The following is a 14160-nucleotide window of genomic DNA, read 5'->3' as shown; positions in this document are numbered from 1 at the left end:
TGCATTAATTCCATTTCCACCCTTTTAAATGTGGTATGCGGGGGCCCGGGGTAACTCTAGACCCGCTATCGCTGCAGCAGTGATAAGGGGGGCGTGGAGGGGGTCTTGGGCAACAGTTGGCCGTTGGGGGTCTATCAGACCTGTTAATCAATCCGTGTTCCACTCGGATAGGCGGCTCTGGCTGTAACCGATGCTGGGGCGGGAGAGAAGGGGTCACCTGTTCCCACCGACTCGCACCTCCGTCGCCACGCCCACGGGTGGAGACCCCGGGGTCCACGCGGAGAGGGACCAGGACCAGGACCAGGACCGGCGAGGGGAACCAGATCCTCGGATCAGAGCGGACAGATGGTTGGAATGTGAAGCGACATAATGAAGAAACATGATCCGGAGAAAAATAAACTCTGAGTTTATTAACTTGGAATTCTTCTCGTCTGTTTGTTTCTTTATTGATTCACGTTTCTCGTCTCAGCTTCTTTTTTTAAAATATTTTTATTATATTTATCTTTTTCTTCCTTTCTATTGTTTGAGTCAAAACCGGTTTCTTTATATTCTTTAAATTTAGATCAACTTTTTCATTACAAAATATAGTTTTTTTCAGTGTTTTTTTAATTTAATTTTAATTTTAATTTTGCTATTTCAATCTTATTTTTAAGTCCAAAACTGAGCCATTGAAATCTTTTTTTCTTTACATTTAGATTTTATTTTTGTTTTTTTAGTGACTAAAGTTGCCGTTGATGTATTTTTGTCTTTTAATTCTGTTCATCATTTTTTTTATTTATTGTCTCCGAATACTTTTGTAACAACAAAAACTGCTAATTTAACATCTAATTAACTTTTTATATTCACCTGATCATCTGTGTTTTCAAGTTTGGTTTTGAAATTTTCTTTTTTTTTACTTAATTGTCATCAAGCTACGAAGAGAAGTTGGTGATTCAAAGGATTGTTGAGCCTCTGGCTCAGCTCACTCAACACACAGAACAAGTTCTCCGTCTGTAATATTGTTTAAAATTAATCTTTAAATTGTAAATAATACAAAAAAAAGACAAAGTATCAACAAGTAAATAAATGAAAAAAATCAGTTTACTTTCAAACGAAACGCTTCATAAAAAGACTCAGACTCAGTTAAACAAATAAATGTGTTTGAGGTATCCCTTGTGTTGTTTCTGGGTCAAAGTGACCCGAAGGCCTGAAAACAAATGTATTTGTGGTATCCCTTGTGTTGTCTCAGGGTCAAGCTGACCCGAAGGCCTGAAAACAAATGTGTTTGTGGTATCCCTTGTGTTGTTACTGGGTCAAGGTGACTCAAAGTAAGTAAGTACGTAATGATTATTTCTAGAGCGCCTTTCTAGACCAAATGTGTTTGTGGTATCCCTTATGTTGTTTCTGGGTCAAAGTGACCCGAAGGCCTGAAAAAAAATGTATTTGTGGTATCCCTTGTGTTATCTCAGGGTCAAGCTGACCCGAAAGCCTGAAAACAAATGTGTTCGTGGTATCCCTTATGTTGTTTCTGGGTAAAGGTGACCCAAAAGGCCTGAAAACAAATGTGTTTGTGGTATCCCTTTTGTTGTTTCTGGGTCAAGGTTACTCAAAGTAAGTAAGTAAGTCATTTTTATTTATATAGCGCTTTTCCAGGCGGTATCTTTTGTGTTGTCTCTGAGTCAAGGTGACCATTACTTGAATGTTACTTGGATTCAGACAAAGATCCGGCTCAAAATGTGACTCAAAATGTGACTCAAAATGTGACTCAAAATGTGACTCAAAATGTGACTCAAAATGTGACTCAGAATGTGACTCAAAATGTGACTCAAAATGTGACTCAGAATGTGACTCAAAATGTGACTCAGAATCAAAGTGAGACTCCAAGTTAAACCGTCATCAACTTCTGGTTCAAACACGAGCGTCACATCAGGCGACTTCGTCTCGAGTGTCGTCGCCGTCACCCCGGCTAGCTCAGAACTCCACGCGAACTCGAACTCCCGCCCGAGTCGCTTCTGTGGATGTTTACCGCCGTCGTCTCGGACGCGGCCTCTCCACGCCGACCTTCATCTCGGCGGGAAAGCGTCTGACGGCGAGTTCTCAAGCGTCCGATAAATAATCCGTCGGTAAATAAACCGTAACGTTCTGGGAAAACATTCTGAGACGAGACAGACGTCGACGAGACAGAAGTCGACTCTCAGGAGGTGAAGCGCTCGACGTAAACAACAACAACGAGGAGAAATCATCACAAATGACGGTTCATGAGACATTCCTTCTTCGTGGGAGTTAGAGTGTTGGGAGGCCACGCCCCCTCGGCAGTGGGAACTGTAGCGAAATAAGTAAAGATTTTTTTTGTGCTGAGATTAAAAAAGGAAGATATTTAAGTTTAAATTCAGGTTTGAAAAGACGTTGACATGACAAAAAATATTTGAATGAAAGGAAAAGTTTGCAGATCAAACATACTTCCCAAAAACTGTTTACAAATTTCACCAAAAAAGGGTGTATTCTGACAAGTAATACACTGTATTAAAACTACAACCAAAACCACGAAAAAACTAAAATAATTCTGAAGAAAAGAAAGGAAGAAAGTTTATTCAAATTATAATTTTGGTGGTATCTTGTGTGTGTTATCTCAGGGTCAAGGTGACACGAAGGCCTGAAAACAAATGTGTTTGTGGTATCCCTTGTGTTGTCTCAGGGTCAAGGTGACCTGAAGACCTCAAAACAAATGTGACCTTTGGTTTATGAAAAATAAACCAAAGGTCGAGATTAAGATAAACGAACATTTCCAAAGATGTTTTTGTTAAAATTTGAGTTAAAATGTTTTTTTAAACAGAAGTTAAAATCCCCAGAATTCTCTGCACAAAAACTACCGAAATAAAGAAGCAAAACTAAAAACAATTTCATAGAAAAAGATAAAAAACAATAAATCTTAAAGAATAAACCAAAATACGTTTAAACTCCGGAAGTTAAAGCTCGAGTGTGTCGTTCGGCTCTTCTCAGAGGACACGCCCCCGGCATGTTTACGTCTCAATAAAAGTGGACGACGTTGGTTCGAAACTCCAGATTGATGCGGCTGAGATTCCGGTCATGTGACCGTCCCCTGGAAGATTCCTTCTCTTCCTTCCTTCCTCATTCAGACGTGTGTTTACTCAAGAGGCAACTACTAATCATGCCGAGGTGGGACGTCAACCCCCAGGCACTCGCCCTCGACACACACACACACACACCTACTTCCACCGTGTGTGTGTGTGTGTGTGTGTGTGTGTGTGTGTGTGTGTGTGTGTGTGTGTGTGTGTGTGGCTCACCTTCCTTCCGCTCATTAACCAGAGCAAACACTGACACACAACCCTCCCATCCAATCAGTCTCCTGACCATGACAGGAGGCCACACACACACACACACACACACACACACACACACACACACACACACAATTGAACCTTCCACGTTAAGGGCAAGTTTAGTCCCTGAACGCACCACCAATACCCCTCCCCCCCAATAAAAAAAAACTCACTTTGGACTGTAAACGTTACGATGTGTGTGTGTGCGTTTGTGTGTGTGTGTGCGATGAGGTGAGGCGTGTGCGAGCTGTCGGGGCGCGAGTACACACCCATGATTGTTTTATGACTCGACAGCCGAGTTAATGACTCGAATGATCGTTTCACAACGGTGGCCGACACAAGTGTACGACTTAAGAGTTAAGACGAGCAGGACCGACAAACAAGAGCACAAAGAGGCGAGCCCGGCTGGGAGGGCACGCCCTCGGCGCTACAGGATTGAAGCGAGAGAAAGAAAACTTCAGATTAATGTTGAATAAATGTTGGAGTTTAGAATCAGAAATTAAACATAAAGAGTCATAAAAAATAAATTAATTTAAGTAGAAAAAAAAATTTGAAACAAAAGTAACGTATTTTATTTACACACTGACATTATTTATAATTATTATTTTAATCTATTAATGAAATTGTTGATTTTATTTGTGGTTGAAATGAGAAAAAAGTAAAAAGTTTTTGTTTAAAATGTTAAAACAATTTGGATTATTGAACAAAAAAAACCTCAAGAAAATAGTTTCACATCAAAGTGAAACCATCGTAAATCAAATTAAAATTAATTTAGTAAAACAATTAAAATGTCAAAGTTAAAAAAAAGAAGAAGAAATAGTTACATTGACATCAAAACATCCCAAACAGAAGAATACAATCAAAATGGCGCCACAAAGATGCAAGAAATAAAAAAAAAAGGGACTTTCAAGTTTGGGGTTGACTGGATCCTCGTCCCGACTAAACTTCGGGTCTGTTCGTGTCTGTTCGGCTCTGACCTCTCGACACCGACACCTCATGATTACGTTCTTTCTTCGGCCGCCGTGACGTCGTGACGTCACCGGGTCGCGTCCATTCATGAGCGGCTGCGACGACAGAAGCTCCTGCTTTCACTCGGACTCGGCTTTTTACAAGCGGTTCTGGTTCAAGGGCCGGTTCTGTTCGGTCCAGGCGACAAAGAACGTGGAACAAGTCGCTTCTGTTCTGCGCGGAGGAACTTTTTCTAATTATAAAAGGTTACGTTGGTCAAAATACATCAACAGTACATCAAATATATTTTTTTCTAATTAGGTATTTTTTCTTAAATTCTTTATTAATAACAAAAAAAAACTTCAAATGGTGTTATTTTTTTAAAATTAAATACATAAATGTATGTATTTATATATTTAATTTAAAAAAAGAACACCATTTGAAGGTTATATTTTAATGAAATCAATAGATTAAATAATAATTATATTACGTTATGTTAGTTTGTACATGATATACTGTATCTCCAAAATAAAAATGTTTCTAAACAGTATATACAATATTTATTTCTACTTAAGAAGTGTTTTTTCAATCTTTACTTAAATAAATATATATTTAATTAATATTATTTTTTAGCTAAAAGTGTATTTTAATTGTTTAATTGGATAGAGAATAAAAATAAATAGATTAAATACAAATTATAATACATAAATATTTTCTTTAGTGAATATTGTTTTTAATTATTTAATTAAAAAAACTCATATTTAATTAATTATATTTGTAAATAGAATACAATAATATAAAAATGATAAAATATATTTTTTACTTTCAGACAATCAGTAGAAAAATAATAATTATACGTGTTTTTGATAAAATACATTTGAAAACATATTTTTTAAACGTTTTTTAATGAACTATTTAGTAAAATAAAATAATTATTTAATTAATATGGTTTTAGTTTTTTCAAATTAAATGTATAAGTTATGTTTTTTCAAAGATACAATACATTTAACAGAGTATTTTTTATTTATATTGATCATAAACTTCACACCTGAACACGAGCTTAACTCAGACTTGTTCTCATCTTCCTGCTGTTTGAACTGAGAGGAGCTGATCCTCATCCCGGGAGTCTAGAGGGCCCGAAGATCTCGAGCCACCGAGAGTTCACACGAAGGTCAGGTTCTGACCGAGGTTCGAGGTCCACTCGAGAGTGAGTGACGTGGTCCGGCAGGTCCTGGTCCACTCAGGTCTGGTCCTGAAGCGTAAATGTTTGCAGAGAGACTAAGTGGCTGCTCTCGGGAGGGTTTTTTTTTTCTCCTCGGTCTTCCTGGTCTTGGCCATGTTTTCTTAGGGCTTCATGCTGAACCTGTGGTGCCTCTCCTCCCCCGCTCCTCCCCCTCTCCTCCCCCCCGCCCTCCCCCCTCGTCTGCCCAGGGACACTCGGGCTGGAAAAGCTATTTAGGATATCAGATGATGTGTAACTCGGCTTAAAATAACAGGCGCGTCTGCAGCTCAGCTCATTTCCTGGAGGTGAAGTGGTGCGACCCGCTCCGATAAACACTCGTGCACACCGGTCCGTAAACACACACACACACACACATCTGCGGCGCCGGTAAACACTCACACACTCGCTGATGAACTTTCCAGTTAATATTTATCAAAACTTCCACACAAACTCAGGAGTGACACGAACAAGTGAAACATCTTCCGCCTCCGTGACTGATGCCAACTCTGTGATGAGGATCAGCTCCTCCGAGTCTGAGGCCATGATTCTCACTCAAATACTTGTGTGTGTGTGAGAGTGTGGGTGCCTTGAACTTTGTGTGTCTGTGTATGTCTATGTGTACTTTTTTGCAAGTGTGTGTAAAAGTCTATGTGTATGTTTGTGTGTGTGTAAATATATTGTGTCTCTTTATGTTTGCGAGTGTGTAGCTCTGTGTTTGTGTACGTCTGTGTGTGGTTGAGTATATACAGTATATCTGTGGGAAAGTGTGTGTGTTTGGGTGTCTCTCTGTAAGTTTGTGCGTGGGTTTAAAGGTGTGTATGTTTTTATTTGTGTAATTATTTAGATCTATGTGTATGTTTTTTGTGTGTGTGTGGAAAGGTCTTGTGCGTTTTTGTTCATATATTGTGTCCCTTCTGTGTGCGAGTGTTATATGTTTGTGTGTGAAAGTATACGTGTGTGTGCATGAGTATCTTTCTCTGTGTGAGAGTGTGTGCACATGTGTGTTTGAGTGTCTCTGTGTATGCAAGTGTGAGTGTTTTACTATGTGTGTCTCTTAATGTGTGTGTGTAATGAATGTTTATGTGTGCATGTGTAGGTCTATATATGTGTGTGTGTGTGTGCATGTGTTCCAAAGTATAGGTCTATGTTTGTGTATGGGTTTTTGTTTGTCTATATGTGATTTTTTGTGTAGGTCTTTGAGTGTTACTGTATAGTTCTACGTGTGTGCGTGTCTATGTGTTTGTGCGTGTATAGGTCTGTATTTCTTTGTGTGCATGTCTATGTGTGTGTGAGTTTGTAGATCTTTTTGTGTGTTTGTGTGTGTGAATTTGTAGGTCTATGTTTGTGCGTGTATAGGTCTGTGTGTTTTGTGTGTAGGTCTACATGTGTATTTGTGTGTTTGAGTTTATAGGTCTATGTTTGTGTTTGTGTATGAGTTTTTGCATGTTTGTGTATCTGTTTGTGCCTGTGTAGGTCTGCGTGTGTATTTGTAGGTCTGTGTGTGTGTGTGTGGGTGTATGGGTTTTTGTATGTCTGTGTGTGTGTGTAGTTCTGTGTGTGTGACTGTATAGGTCTACGTGTGTGAGTTTGTGTGTCTATGTGTTTGTTTGTGTATAGGTCTGTAATTCTTTGTGTGCATGTCTATGTGTGTGTGAGTCTGTATGTCTGTCTGTGTGTTTGTGTGTGTGAATTTGTAGGTCTAAGTTTGTGCGTGTATAGGTCTGTGTTTTTGTGGGTGTAGGTCTACATGTGTATTTGTGTGTGTGAGTTTGTAGGTTTATGTATGCGTTTTTGTATGTTTATGTGTCTGTTTGTGCCCGTGTGTGTGTGTATTTGTAGGTCCGCGTGAGTGTGTAGTGCTGTGTGTGAGTCGTGAAGGTGCACTTGTGTGTGCGTGCAGCTCGTCTGGGTCGACTCGTCACCTCCGTGTGGAATTTGTCCAGCAGGTTCGAACACTTGACGAAACTCAGATTTCCCAAAAACCTCCTGGTGTTCCAGAATCGGATCTGCACAGGTGATAGGGTTGAAAACTTTATCTACTAGTAGTAAATCCCATAATGTCCATCATTATCTTCACAACGTAAACATTTTCGACGAATCCACGAAAAACAAGAGAAGTAAAATAAAAATAAAAGATAGAAAATTAAATGTATAAATAAAGACAAACCAACACAACAGCTAAAATAAATGTCAAGTCAAAAGAAAAGTAAAATTCCCCTCAGACGTCCCGCAGAGACTCGGCGTAGAGCAGCGACCGAGTCTCCAAGACGGCGCCACAACAGCCCGGTCGCCGTGGAAACCAACATTCAGCTGCGCTGGCTGAGATTAGCGGGTTGTTGTCCGGGCAGGAGCGACTGTTTGCTCTGCGCGCCGGAGAAAAGGTTTTATGTATTTAGGATTGTGTCTCGACTTCTGGAGCGTCGGTGCCAGGAGGAGAAAAGTCCCGCTGAACTCTGGAGGCGAGGTCGAAGGTCGCACGCGGGTCCCGAGAAAACCAGGACGAAAACAAATATTTTTTAAACTGCGACTGAACTTTTGTTTTCCCGATAAATCCGGGACGAATCAGCTGATCCGCCGTCACGTGAGAGCGGAGCGAGGCCTACGCTCTGGCGCGGGAACATACTTGGGAGCCGAGATTTTAAGGTGACGTCACCCCAACGCACCCGTAAACAGATCGACTGTCACGCACCTGGAAAACACTTCGTATTCTCCCCCCCCCCCCGTCCTCACGTCACTCACCCCTTCTCTCCCCCAGGCCGAGACCCGGGGCGTTGGGTTTCGGGCTCATTGAGCGGGCTCACGAGGGACCGGCGGAGATCTGGGACGCCGCTCGGTCGCACATGAAGGACGGACATTGTTGCGGCGGCGAAGAGAAAAACGAGCAGTCTGGCAACACGGGCGGAATTTCCTCCAGATTTTTATCTCAGATCAGACATTTAGCCCAGCCAGCCGGGGTCGAGGGGGGGGGGGGGGACGCTACACAATGACCACAGTGGACTCTGAGAAGGACACACACCTTCACACGAAGCCTGGGTGACAGATGTTCCTCAGCCAGAGCAACGTTTCAAGATATGACAGATGTGATGCCTCCAATTGACCCTGGTCTGAACCGAGATCTCCCCCCAATCTTGATGATCTAGAGAGCTTCACAGCGGAGTGAGAATCTGGAGGTGCTGATCCTCATCCTCATGTTTTTCTTTCTAGATAAAAGTCAAAGTATTTAAATAACTATATTTTATTTTTCACAATCTTTTCGTCTTTTTAACGAAATAAAGATTCCCAAAAAATTTTTACCACAAAAACCTTAAAAAGAAAAATTAATTTCCTGTTTTTATCTTGATTATCTCTTTTCTTTTAATAAATACATGTTGTTCATTCTATGTTTTCTTTCGCCCGGTGGTCGTGATGTTCTCAAAGATTATGGACGCTTCAGACTTTGACTCCACAAACGTTTGTCAAATAAATCTCAACAGTAAAAACAGCGAGTCATTCGCTGCTCGTAAACTTTCACTGTGTGTTTGCTTCACAACCTTTGGACCACGACAGAACCAGAACCTGCTCATTATTGTCACGACCTCTGGACCCACGAGATGTTATCAGCTGCAGGTCGAGGAATAAATGTTTTTTGCTGACGCGTCACTTTTGTTCAAAATGTAACTGCTGTAGTAGAAATACAGACAGGTGTGTGGATGAGAGACAGACAGCTGTGTAGATGACAAACAGACAGGTGTGTAGAGAGAGACAGACAGGTGCGAAGAGAAAGACAGACAGGTGTGTAGTGAGAGACCGACAAGTGTGTAGAGAGAGACAGACAGGTGTGTAGAGAGAGACAGACAGGTGTGTAGAGCAAGACAGACAGGTGCGTAGAGAGACAGACGGTTGTGTAGAGACAGACAGGTGTGTAGAGAGAGAGACAGTTGTGCATAGAGACAGACAGGTGTGTAGAGAGAGAGAGAGAGAGGTGTAGAGACAGACAGGTGTGTAGAGAGAGAGAGACAGGTGTGTAGAGAGAGAGACAGGTGTGTAGAGAGACAGACAGGTGTGTAGAGAGACAGACAGGTGTGTAGAGAGACAGACAGGTGTGTAGAGAGAGAGACAGGTGTGTAGAGAGACAGACAGGTGTGTAGAGAGACAGACAGGTGTGTAGAGAGAGAGACAGGTGTGTAGAGAGAGAGACAGGTGTGTAGATGAGACAGACAGGTGTGTAGAGAGACAGACAGGTGTGTAGAGAGAGACAGGTGTGAAGAGAGAGAGACAGGTGTGTAGAGAGACAGACAGGTGTGTAGAGAGAGACAGGTGTGTAGAGAGAGAGACAGGTGCGTAGAGAGAGAGACAGGTGTGTAGATAGAGAGACAGGTGTGTAGAGAGAGAGACAGGTGTGTAGAGAGAGAGACAGGTGTGTAGAGAGAGAGACAGGTGTGTAGAGAGAGAGACAGGTGTGTAGAGAGAGAGACAGGTGTAGAGAGAGAGACAGGTGTGTAGAGAGACAGACAGGTGTGTAGAGAGAGAGACAGGTGTGTAGAGAGAGAGACAGGTGTAGAGAGAGAGACAGGTGTAGAGAGAGAGACAGGTGTGTAGAGAGACAGACAGGTGTGTAGAGAGAGAGACAGGTGTGTAGAGAGAGAGACAGGTGTGTAGAGAGAGAGACAGGTGTAGAGAGAGAGACAGGTGTGTAGAGAGAGAGACAGGTGTGTAGAGAGAGAGACAGGTGTAGAGAGAGAGACAGGTGTAGAGAGAGAGACAGGTGTGTAGAGAGAGAGACAGGTGTAGAGAGAGAGACAGGTGTGTAGAGAGAGAGACAGGTATAGAGAGAGAGACAGGTGTAGAGAGAGAGACAGGTGTAGAGAGAGAGACAGGTGTGTAGAGAGAGAGACAGGTGTAGAGAGAGAGACAGGTGTAGAGAGAGAGACAGGTGTGTAGAGAGAGAGACAGGTGTAGAGAGAGAGACAGGTGTGTAGAGAGAGAGACAGGTGTAGAGAGAGAGACAGGTGTGTAGAGAGAGAGACAGGTGTAGAGAGAGAGACAGGTGTAGAGAGAGAGACAGGTGTGTAGAGAGAGAGACAGGTGTGTAGAGAGAGAGACAGGTGTAGAGAGAGAGACAGGTGTAGAGAGAGAGACAGGTGTAGAGAGACAGACAGGTGTGTAGAGAGAGAGACAGGTGTAGAGAGAGAGAGACAGGTGTGTAGAGAGAGAGACAGGTGTAGAGAGAGAGACAGGTAAATCAGTGCAGCTTGAACTGTTGGTCAATGTTTGACTCTTATTGAGACTCGAGTGAGAAACTCTGACAATGATTAGCAGCAAAAAAACACTTGAAGAGACAAAGTCCAGGAACAGTGAAGAAACAACACAACTGTGTGCGACTGACACGGACTGACCACACAACTGTGTGCGACTGTGATGAAGCGACAACACAACTGTGTGCGACTGTCATGATGCGACGACACGACTGTGTGCGACTGTGATGAAGCGACGACACAACTGTGTGCGACTGTCATGAAGCGACAACACAACTGTGTGCGACTGTCATGATGCGACGACACGACTGTGTGCGACTGTGATGAAGCGACGACACAACTGTGTGCGACCTTCTTGTCCGACAATCGTTCTCACAGCTCTGACAGGTCGTTCCCACGCCGACACAATCCCAAAAATCCACTCCATTTTTGCACCTCTCCCTCCCTCCCCCTCTCCCTCCCCCCTGCTCGACCTGTCACTCACCCCCCCCCCACCCCCCCTCATTACGAGCGCGGCTTAAATACAAACATTTATGTTCCTGAACAAGCTCCGCCCCCTCACACTAAGGTGGGTCCCCCCTCTTTCTTCATCGAGGGTCCTTCACGTGGAGGTCTCAGGGGGTCTTTGTGGCCGGCCCTGTAGGACTCCTCGGGGGGAGTCATTGTGACTCATTAAGTCTTACAGTAGTGGGGAGGACGGGGGAGGGTCTAGGGGGAGGGGGGGTCCCCGCAATTAGGTTTGAATAGAGTTTCTAATCAGACCACAATAGTCGAGCCCAGGCCTGTTGGGCCGAAAGGAAGTGTAGCCATTGTCCACACACACACACACACACATGCAGACACACACACACAAATACAGACACACACATGCAGACACACACATGCAGACACACACATGCAGACACACACACACACATGCAGACACACACACACAAATACAGACACACACACGCAGACAGACACATATATACATGGAGACACACACACATGCAGACACACACACACAAATACAGACACACACATGCAGACACACACATGCAGACACACACATGCAGACACATACACACACATGCAGACACACACACACAAATACAGACACACACATGCAGACACACACATGCAGACACACACATGCAGACACACACACACACATGCAGACACACACACACAAATACAGACACACACATGCAGACACACACACATGCAGACACACACATGCAGACACACACACACACATGCAGACACACACACACGAATACAGACACACACATGCAGACACACACACACAGACAGACACATATATACATGGAGACACACACACATGCAGACACACACATATACATAGAGAAACACACATGCACACTTACAAACACACATGCATATATAGAGACACACACATGCATACAGACACACACATGCACACAGACGCACACATGCAGATACACACATATACGTAGAGACACACACATGGAAAAAGACAAAACACACAAATGCAGACACATACATTTACACACATGCAGACAAACACATTTACACACATGCAGACACACACATTTACACACACGCAGAAACACACCTACATAAAGACACAAACACCTGCAGACATATAAATGTAGACACATGTACACACAAATGCAGGAACACACATTTACACACACGCAGAAACACACATACATAAAGACACAAACACCTGCAGACAGACACACACACACAAAACGAACTTACACACAGAAACACACATACATAAAGACACAAACACCTGCAGACAGACACACACACAAATACAAACTTACACACAGAAACACACATACATAAAGACACAAACACCTGCAGACAGACACACACACAAAGACAAACTTACAAACAGAAACACACATACATAAAGACACAAACACCTGCAGACAGACACACACACAAATACAAACTTACACACAGAAACACACATACATAAAGACACAAACACCTGCAGATAGACACACACACAAAGACAAACTTACACACAGAAACACACATACATAAAGACGCAAACACCTGCAGACGGACACACACACACACACATAGACAGACTTACACACTGGCTTACAGAGAAAGACTCGCACGTACACTCAATAACACATACTCACACAAACGTGCAAACACAATCACACACTAGCAAAAACTCAAACCTAAACACACCTAGACACACACAAACACTCCAAACACAAACTCAGACAAATGCACACAATCAAGTACGAAAACCAGCCGCACAATCATGGATCTTGTGGTTTCATGTTGGATGTTCAAGCAACAACAAATACAACAACAACAACAACAACAGCAACAACAACAACACAACATGAACCAGGATCTTGTGGTTTCATGCTGGATGCTCCCCAGAGAAGGTTGATCTGCTGCAGGGATTATCAGGTGCAGGTTCAACGCTCGAGCTCTGACTCCATGAACAGCAAACAAACGTCGTCACACACAGAGAAACATCATCACTTCCTGTTTCACAAATCATCCAGTCAGAGCTGACCTTTGACCCCTCACTCATCCAGCAGAGACTCACTCCTGCCACTCGGTGCCTGGGTGGTATACCAGGGGCGGAGGCGTTGTTGCTAGTTGACTTGTGTTTTAAACTCAATTACCCCCCCCCAACCCCCCCCCACACACACACACACACACACACACACACACACAGACACACACACACACACACCTAGCGGGTCTGATAATTACTGTTAGGGACCTCATTAACACTGATAATTAACAGATGTGTGTCGACAGCGAGGCCACTAATTCTTTACAACCTCCACCATTGTTCTGCTAATTGCACCCAATGTAAGCAGATATGCCCCCCCACACCCCCGGTGACCCCCCTCCCTCAATCCTAATCCTGAATAAACCCACAAACCCCTGCAGCAGGATCTGGTTTCAGTGAGAACCTGCAGGTGAAGTACCTGACCTCGGACTCTAGACTGTTAGCATGCTAGCATTAGCCACCATGCTAACAGAACACTTGATTAATGGATGTTGCCTTTTATAGTCATGTTTATTATATCTCTTAAAATTATAATTATGAAATAATAATGGCAATAAAAATACATAGTTTTAGGAAAAATAGTGACATACATAGATAATAAATATTATAGAATAATATATTTTGGGGGATGATTATAAAATAATAATTAAAAAATATAATTGGAAAAAAAAGTTCTAGAAAATAATATTTACATGTATAGATATAAATCATATATAATATATATGTTTTGTAATATAATAATGATAATCAAAATCAATAAATAGAAAAACACATTTCAATTACAAAATTTCTCTTTACACATGTAGAAAATTATGTAAATATTTTTTTTATAAATTAAAAATAATAACGATGAATAAATAAATAAGAATAAATGTTTTTGAGTAAGAAAATCTATTTCAAAAAGTGTACAGTATA

This window comes from Callionymus lyra, chromosome 16 (assembly GCF_982586985.1).
Source record: "Callionymus lyra chromosome 16, fCalLyr1.hap1.1, whole genome shotgun sequence".
Taxonomy (NCBI): Eukaryota; Metazoa; Chordata; class Actinopteri; order Syngnathiformes; family Callionymidae; genus Callionymus; species Callionymus lyra.
The sequence above is the reverse complement of the archived record's forward strand: the minus strand, read 5'-3'. Positions refer to the sequence as shown.